This window comes from Loxodonta africana, chromosome X, assembly GCF_030014295.1.
Source record: "Loxodonta africana isolate mLoxAfr1 chromosome X, mLoxAfr1.hap2, whole genome shotgun sequence".
Lineage (NCBI taxonomy): Eukaryota > Metazoa > Chordata > Mammalia > Proboscidea > Elephantidae > Loxodonta > Loxodonta africana.
Genome location: NC_087369.1, coordinates 102413302 through 102422045, shown reverse-complemented (window position 1 = coordinate 102422045; position 8744 = coordinate 102413302). Strand labels below are relative to the sequence as shown.

The 8744-nt window shown below is 39.7% G+C and overlaps 1 pseudogene; it reads right to left on the bottom strand.

Moving 5' to 3' along the window:
* Window positions 1-512: 512 nt before the first annotated feature.
* On the bottom strand, window positions 513-2260 carry LOC100673005 (polyadenylate-binding protein 1-like; annotated as a pseudogene).
* Window positions 2261-8744: the final 6484 nt, after the last annotated feature.

Below are 8744 nucleotides of genomic sequence, written 5' to 3'. Positions count from 1 at the left end.
CTTGAGCTCTCTTGGCTTGTAGAATAAGGATGGCTTCATCAACCTTGACATGGAGAGACTCAAGACATTTAAGCATATAAAGAATTTCAGAGTTGTCCATCTCCAACAGTAAGCCAGAAATTTCTCCAGCCAGAGTTGAGTGAATGGATTGAGCCAAAGGAACTAGATTTTCACCCAAGACCTTCTGAGTAGTAGCTGATGCCAATGCTGGTACTTCCAATATATCATTACTTTGCATACAAACAGGAACAGGCTTTTAGATGGAAGCTGATCATTGCACTTTATATTTTAGAGGGCTGCAAACACCTGCAATACCACAATTTTTTTTTTAATCATTGGCTTGGATATTGTCCTGAGGCAGAAGTTTTAGGATAAATAGCCAGGGCCTGGGTTGTTATATTTATGTTCTGACAGGGTGACTTGACTTGTGGAACCAGAGGTGGTCTGAAGGTGATAAATGATGGCTTAGGTGCTGTTGCTGCGGCTGCCATGTGGACAGCATGATGCATTTCCTAAGATAGATGAGCTTTGGTCTTCACCACAGATTTGTGAAGAAAAGCACTGTGATGTTGAGGCTGAGGAAGAATTAGCATGAAATTATTTGATGATAACGATGCTGCCAGGTGAAAGTTGAGTATAGGATTAGCTCCAGCTCTTGTAGTAGCCATTCTCTGCATATAGTTGTTGGTGAAGAGAGTCTGGCACTACTCCTTGTTTTGTGCCACAGCCACACACAGTGATTTGGTGATCATAGTTCTTCCATTCATTGTTATGACGGCTTCATTAGCTTTATCACAAGATGTAAAGCAAACAAAGCCAACGCTTTTGCTGCACGCAACTAGCCTCCATCATGACCCTGGCGGTAGTGATTGTACCCAAGAGGGAGAATTCTCTTCTTAGTCATTTATCATCTATATCATCTTCAAGATTATTCACATAAAGATTAGCGTCTTTGCACCTCGTGAGGTACCCTGTTTTATTTGCTCAAATTTGTGTTTTAATTCAGATTGCCTCACTCCTTTTATCTGTGCTCTACTAACATAAACTTCATGTCCATTGAGGACGTTTCCATTTATTCCTTCAGTAGCTTTTTGTGGATCTTCAAAATTCTCAAAACTCACAAATCCAAAGCCTTTGGATTTTCTACTTTCATCAGTCATAACTGTCACACTTAAGACATAACCAAACTCATCAAAAACCTCTTTAAGACAATCATCATCTACATTGTATCCAAAATTCTTTGAATAAACATTCATAAATGTTTTTGCTTCAGCTCTGAGTTATGCTTACCTTTCTTTGTGAGGCTTAAACTGACCAACAAAAACTTGGCTATCCCCTTCATCTTTGCAATGGCTCTTCTAGCAGTTTCTGATTTCTCAAAATGCACAAACCCCTAACCCTTTGATTCATTTTCATTGGTTATTACTTTGCAAGAAAGAATTTTTCCAAAGACAAAATGTTTCATAAAGGACCTTATTATCAATAGCATTAGCCAGAATTGTGATGAATGTATGTGTGTGTGTGTGTGTGTTGTTTGTAAGCCTTTTTTTAATGCACAGATGCTTTGCATATTTTAGTATTAAATTTAGCCCTGTTGCTTTTTTAATGATTGTATACTAAAAATGAACTCAAAATTTTAGAAAATATATTTTATAATATTTCATTATACCCTTTTATTCTTGCTTATTTTCTATGCCAACCATAACACCCTAGTTTATAGTTTATACTATAATTGTCAATGAAGCTGTATTATCATAAGGTTTAGCAATTCAATAAAAGGCATGAACTCTGACCCAGCAGTGTTGTTTTAATTTTCATTAATAGTTGTACAAATACATGCTGTGAATGATAGTAGGGGCACTATTAACACTTAGCAGAGAAATTTAAGCTCTTGTCCTCCAGACGATGTCATCTACACCAGTAAACATTGACAAAGGTTTAGCAATGCAGTAAGCAAAAACACACTGTAAATTTTAATATGTTGAGGATCATTAACCTCATTGTCCCAATTTGTTAAAGTGCCAAGTAATGATTTTACGGAAAATTAGACTTTAACAGGCAGAAATGAATTTATGTCCTTCTTGTTTTTATGATGCATGTAATGATAGATGTACTATCACACAAGCTGTTAGGTACACAACATCTCTTAATGTCCTAAAGACAATGAAATATTACGTGTCAGTAACTGATCAGTGACTGTATAAAACACATTAGTGGTTTTTCTTCTTTTAGCTACTTTTAATCGGAGCTCATTCGTCATGGCTTAGAAAGATGGAATGTTTTCAAGCCATTCTTACTGGAAAATTGCAGTGAACCTTTAAGTAAAAAAGACAATAGTTTCAGGTTAGTAAATTTGTTTTTGTAATATACCTTCTCCTAACTTGTCGACTATCTTGTTATCTGACATTTCACATTTACGACAATAGTAAAAATCTACTGTCTACTTCACACATTAATGACATACACCTGGTAGTAACGAACAGTAATGAACATTGTGGTGTAAGGCAAAAGTAATGCTGGCTTTGATGGTTAAGGTTATGTGTCAACTTGGCTGGGCCATGATTCTCAGTGGTTTGGTAGTTATATAATAATGTAATTTGGCAGCTATGTAATGATGTAAGGAAACCCTGGTGGCGTAGTTGTTAAGTGCTATGGCTGCTAACCAAGAAGTCGGCAGTTTGAATCTGCCAGGCACTCCTTGGAAACTCTATCGGGCAGTTCTATTTTGCCCTATAGGGTTGCTATTAGTCGGAATCGACTCGACGGCAGTGGGTTTGGTTTGGGTGATGATGTAATTGGGCAGTTATGTAATGATGTGGTCATCCTCCATTTAGATAACACCGATTTTGCATATGGACTTGGTCTTTGGAAACTAATCATGTCCATAAGCGAGGAAAGGTGTAGTCGAAATTTATATTATATTCAGTCAGGTGACTTCTCCTTTCTCTCTTCTATATATACCCCTTCAAGAAAATTAGAAAACTTTTTAATGTTATCAGGTTTTTGACATATGCATTTTTAATGTCACACTTTAAATATCATCACCAAATGAGAAATACCTCTTCATTGAATTTTTTGTTTTCTTTTTATAATTTCCTCCTGGCCTACTCTGTGCTACAGTCACTGATTTTTACATATTGGAAAAAAAAATAGAGAGAGATTGAAAAGAGTACCATTCCAAGACAGAAGCATAAGTTCCAAAGTAGGGAAAATAATGAAATAATAAGCTCTCAAATCTTTATAGTGAGAACAACCAGTTACTAATTTTATTTAGAAAAACAATGAACTGCTAAAATATATTTATACATTTTTGGTCCACATATTTAGCTAAAGCTTGAAAGCTAGTGTAATATTTTTAAGGATACAAAGACTCTCCTTAATTCATAACATGAATGAGCACCACTGAATTAAATAAGCTTTATCCTGAAGAGTAGTCAGGTCTACCGGGCTGCAAGCCAAAAACATAATTTCTTGATTCTCTTCTAACTTGAAGAGACAATTCCTTATCCTCTTTGTACCTACTCAAATGAAGTTACAAAAATAAATGAGATTACTGAGGTATTGTCAAGTTTCCTATGGCTAAATGGGGACAAATGGAGACATTGTTTTAGATTACTTCATAGGTGGTACTTCAGCTCTTTTTCTTCAGACAAAGGCTGTTTGATAAAGCAAAATAGATTATTAAAATTAACATCCTTCATATAACATAAAATCTTCACTTGAGTTTTTTATATTCATATTACTATGAATCGCAAATTTCTCAAATATTTTTTAAATTTATCAATTTAATTTTATTGATTAAATAAGCATTCATTAAAATAGTAACTTTTGATTCTAAGTTTTTGGACAAAATTGGGAGTCTCTTCCAAGAGTCTGAGAATGAAATATTTACAAAGACTTTTTCAATAAATTCCCTCCACTTTCTACCAAACATAAGATGAAGTAATATTTTGATATTACCTCCATGGGTTTCTTGTCCCTTGGGTAGTAAAATTTTTTTGTTTAACTGTTGAACTGTTTCAAAGTTCCAAAAATATACTCAAGACCTCAATACCAGCCTCAGAGAAAAGAGAGAAAAACAGGTTTGCCCACAATCATTCACTATGAACAAGACCTAGATACTATTCATTCTCTCTGCTGAGGTGAGCGATGTTACACCAAAATAATTAATGGTGACAAAATTCTTTCTTTCTTAATTGGATCATTGAAGAGAAGCTTCTATTCTCAACAGAGGTGGTATGAGGTAGCAAACAAGCAGAAATTCTTATTATATAATATACAGATTATATATTAAACAATATTGTATAAAATGCAGGAACATAGTATACTCTCATCTATTCACTTGTTACAACTATATAAAATTACCTCATAGGATTAGAATGGCTTAAGCCTTGCCGTATAGTACCCCCCAATGATAGTTTAGTATTTCCCTATGTTCATGGATTAAGTATAATTATATGGCAGATGGGCAAGAAAACTTATAGTTGTCTCCAAAGGATTGTTTAAAGATCTCTGGCACAGAAGACTAAGCCATGAAAAGTCTTGTGGGTTGTGCTAAAGGCTTTAAATTTTCTTGTGATGGTAGTGGAGAACCACTGAAAGGTTTTAAACAGATTAATAATAAAGATCACTGAGGCAGTTTGGGTGTGTACGTTGTGTAAGAGGATGGGGGAAGGATGGACCATTGTTAGACTAGGTATTGGGAAACTGGTCAGAAGGCAGTCCCTGTGAGAGATAATGAGAGATTAAGAATCTAAAGAGAGGCGGGGCCAAGATGGGAACTTAGATGCTTCTGTTGATCCCTCCTACAACAAAGACCTGAAAAAACAAGTGTATCGATTATATATATGACAAGTTAGGAACCCTGAGCATCAAAGGCAAAGTTAAGGAATCAGACTGAATGACAGGGGAGGGAGAGACGGTGCAGAAGCAGCAAGGAGTTGCTGAGCCCCCACAGTGCCTCAGCTCCGATTCCTTGGTGAGATCCTTGGTGTGACTGCAGCAGGGCACAGCTGCTTCAGTGAAAGAGGCAAGCAGAGTGGTGCACCCCTGACCCTATGGCGTGTCTATAGCAGGCCTGGCTGTGGCATTTAGGAAGCAGCTGCTTCAACATAAGAAGGCAACCGAAGTACCAGCACCCCGACTCCCTGGTGTGATGGCCACGGGACTGGAGGTGGAGTTTAGGACACAGCTGCTTCAGTGAAAGAAGACAAGCACAGGACGCAGCCCTAATCCCCTGGGTGATCTCGGCGGGGACCCAGCCAGCACACACAGGCTACACATGCCTCTGGAATCTGAGATAAAACAGCCCTCTCAGCACAAGATAAGTCATTTTGTCTAATTTACTGTACATGGATCTAATAGCTCCTTCTTTTGAAAGAACTCTCTCCTATCTGTCTGATCCCTGCTCCCTCTGCCCCAGCCAGCTTTATTAACAGTTGATTTTCCTGGGCCTGAGATAGGCCCCAATGCTCTCCCTGAGCCATTCTCCTGGCCTTGGAGAAGGAACAAATTAACAAATGGGGAAAAAATACTCTGCTTACTCTTCTAATCTGCAAGCTCAGAGCAGAAGCAGCTCCAGTCCATGCACAAGTGATCCACAGATTTTGTCTTTCACTCCTGTATGGATCCAGGTGGCTATTATATTGCAAGGGCAAATCTATTTGGGGTCTGACTGTAACTGTTTCAGCTGTGTGGTGGAGAGGCAGATTTTGGAGGTTTGACACCACTCTGCCTATTAAACAGGGCCTTCACCTATCCACAGCAGGGGACTGAGGACTGGAGGTTCCAAGGGGTCCAAGGGCAGTGGTGCCTACCAGTCCTTACAGGTATAAGCATTAGGTGTCTAAAGTACAGCTGCAGAGCCCACCCACCAGAGCACTCTAGAGAAAAGGGACACTCCTTCACTGACACATGGGGGAAGGCTGTCAGCCCCTTGCCTTCCTCAGAGTGTGACCCCCCCCACTGCTACCAGAAACCTATACACACAACCATCACCACTACACCTCTAAGATAAAAGGTGAGAGTCTACACCACACACTAAGTGACCAACTATCAGGACACCTGAGCTGAATCTATATGGGAATATTGAATGGACTCCTGGGCTCATGTACCTAGTAGCGGTTCTAGCCATCTGGTAACAGAACATTAGCGCTTCAAAGGTTCCAATAATCAAGTTAGCTCACTCTAGTAGCCTATTTGGGTATATTAAAACAAAACCAAGCAAGAGACTGTGACACAGTGAGCAAACAGGAAATAAATTAATGCAATAACTTATAGATGGCTTGGAGACAACAGTCGACATCAAATCACATAATAAAGCAGACCATGATTGTGTCAACAAACTCCCAAAACAAAGACACAAGGATTCTCCTGGGTGAAGATGTATCCTGGAATTACCAGATATAGAATACAAAAGATTAATATACAGAACACTTCAAGACCTCAGGAATGACATCAGGAATGACATTGGGCAACATGCAGAAAAAGTCAAGGAACACACAGATAAAGCAGTTGAAGAAAATAAAAAAGATTACTCAAGAACATAATGAAAAATTTAATAAGCCACAAGAATCCGCAGAGAGACAGTGATCAGAAATTCAGAAGATTAACAATAAAATTACAAAATGGGACAACACAATGGATAGTCAGAGAAGCAGAATTGAGGAAGTGGAATGTAGACTTGGTGAGACTGAAGATAAAACATTTGGAAACAACATACTTGAAATAAAATCAGATAAAAGAATTAGAAAAAATGAAGAAACCCTGAGAATCATGCGGGATTCTATCAAGAAGAATAACTTCCGAGTGATTGGATTACCAGAACAGGCAGGGATGACAGAAAATACAGAGAGAATTCTTGAAGATTTGTTGGCAGAAAACTTCCCTGATATCATGCAAAATGAAAGGATACCTATCCAAGAAGCTCATCAAACCCCAAACAAGGTAGATCCCAAAAGAAAGTCACCAAGACATATTATAATCAAACTTGCCAAAACCATAGTTAGAGAGAAAATTTTAAGAGAGATAAGCAAAAAGTCACCTACAAAGGGGAATCAATAAGAAGAGGTTTGGACTACTCAGCAGAAGCTGAGCAGGCAAGAAGGCAATGGGATGATATACATAAAGTATTGAAGAAGAAAAATTGTCAGCCAAGAATCATATACCCAGCAAAACTGTCTCTCAAATTTGAAGGGGAAATTAAGACATTTACAGATAAACAGAAGTTTAGGGAATTTGCAAAAACCAAGCTAAAACTACAAGAAATACTAAAGGGAATTCTCTGGGGAGAAAACCAATAGTATCAAATATCAACCCAACTATAGAACACAGAACAGAGCAACCACATATCAACTCAGATACAGAAATCAGAAAAATGAATCAAGATTAAAAAAAGCACTCAAAACAGGGAATCTGATGTCATTATGTAAAAGATGACATTAAATCAATAAAGAGGGACTAAATAAAGTAGACATAGACCTTACATATGGAGAGGAAATCAAGATGATATACGAAGTGGAGGCGGAGCCAAGATGGCAGAATAGACAGACACTTCCGTCAAGCCCTCTTTACAACAAAGACCCAAAAAAACAAGTGAAATGAGTATATTTGTGACAAGGTGGGAGACCTGAGCATCAAAGGAAAGTTTAGACAACAAACTGAGGGGCAGGGGAAGGAAGAGACCATTCAGAAGCGGAGAGGAGTTACCGGACCTGAATCGTGGAGAGCCCTCAGGCACCATTCCTGGACTGGCGGCAGCCGAGGTGGCGGCAGCGGTAGGCTGGTACTGAGCTTGTACTAGTGTTTCGGCCAGTTTCCTCAGGGAGAAGCAGCCAGCCACACAACCCACTCACACATCCGGAATCTGAGGAAAAGGGTGTTTTCGGCAAAAGCAAAGTACTTGCGTATATTTTACCATGCCCCACCCCCCAACCCAAGCCAGCTTCAGCAGCTGAATACCTGGGCCTGAGATAGACCCTGGTGAGCACCTGGAGCCATCCTCCCAGCCGTGAGGAAGGAAAAAATTAGCAACTGGGGGGAAAAGATAATTTGCTAGCTGCATTAACTGGGGCAGCCCAGGACAGAAGCGGCTCCTGTCCAGGCATAAACTGCCCGTGGACCTTGAGCACCTTTCCCTCCTGCATGGACCTGTGTGGGCCTATTTTGGGAGAATAGGCCCTTGTTGGCAAATTCCAACCATTTCAGCAGTGCAGTGGAGAGGTGGGTGTTTGATGTTTGACATTGTTTTGCCTATTAAACAAGGTCCTCACCTACCCACATAAGGGACCTAAGGACTGGTGGCTCCACGTGGGTTGCTGAGCCACCCGCAACAGGGGTCCAGGGATAACTCGTACCCCCAGTTTTTACAACAAAAAATTTGGGTGCCCATCATCCCTCTGCAGAGCCCACACACCAGCAGGCTCTAGGGAAAAGAGATGCATTTTCCTCAGAGACAATTATGGGTCGGTTCTCAGCCCCCTGCCTTGTTCAGAGCATTACCCCCTGCTGCAATCAGATACCGGTAAATACTCCAATCACCCCTGCCCCTCTAAGACTGTAGGACAGAGTCTGTACCACACACTTAATATCAGCTACCTGGAAAACTGAGCTGACTTAATACAAGAAAACTGAATGGGCTCCTAGGCTGATATACCTGATAACAGCTCTAGCCAGCTGGGAACAGGACACCAGAGCTCCAAACGTGAAAATAATCAAGCTAGATCACTCAAGCAACCCATAGGGGT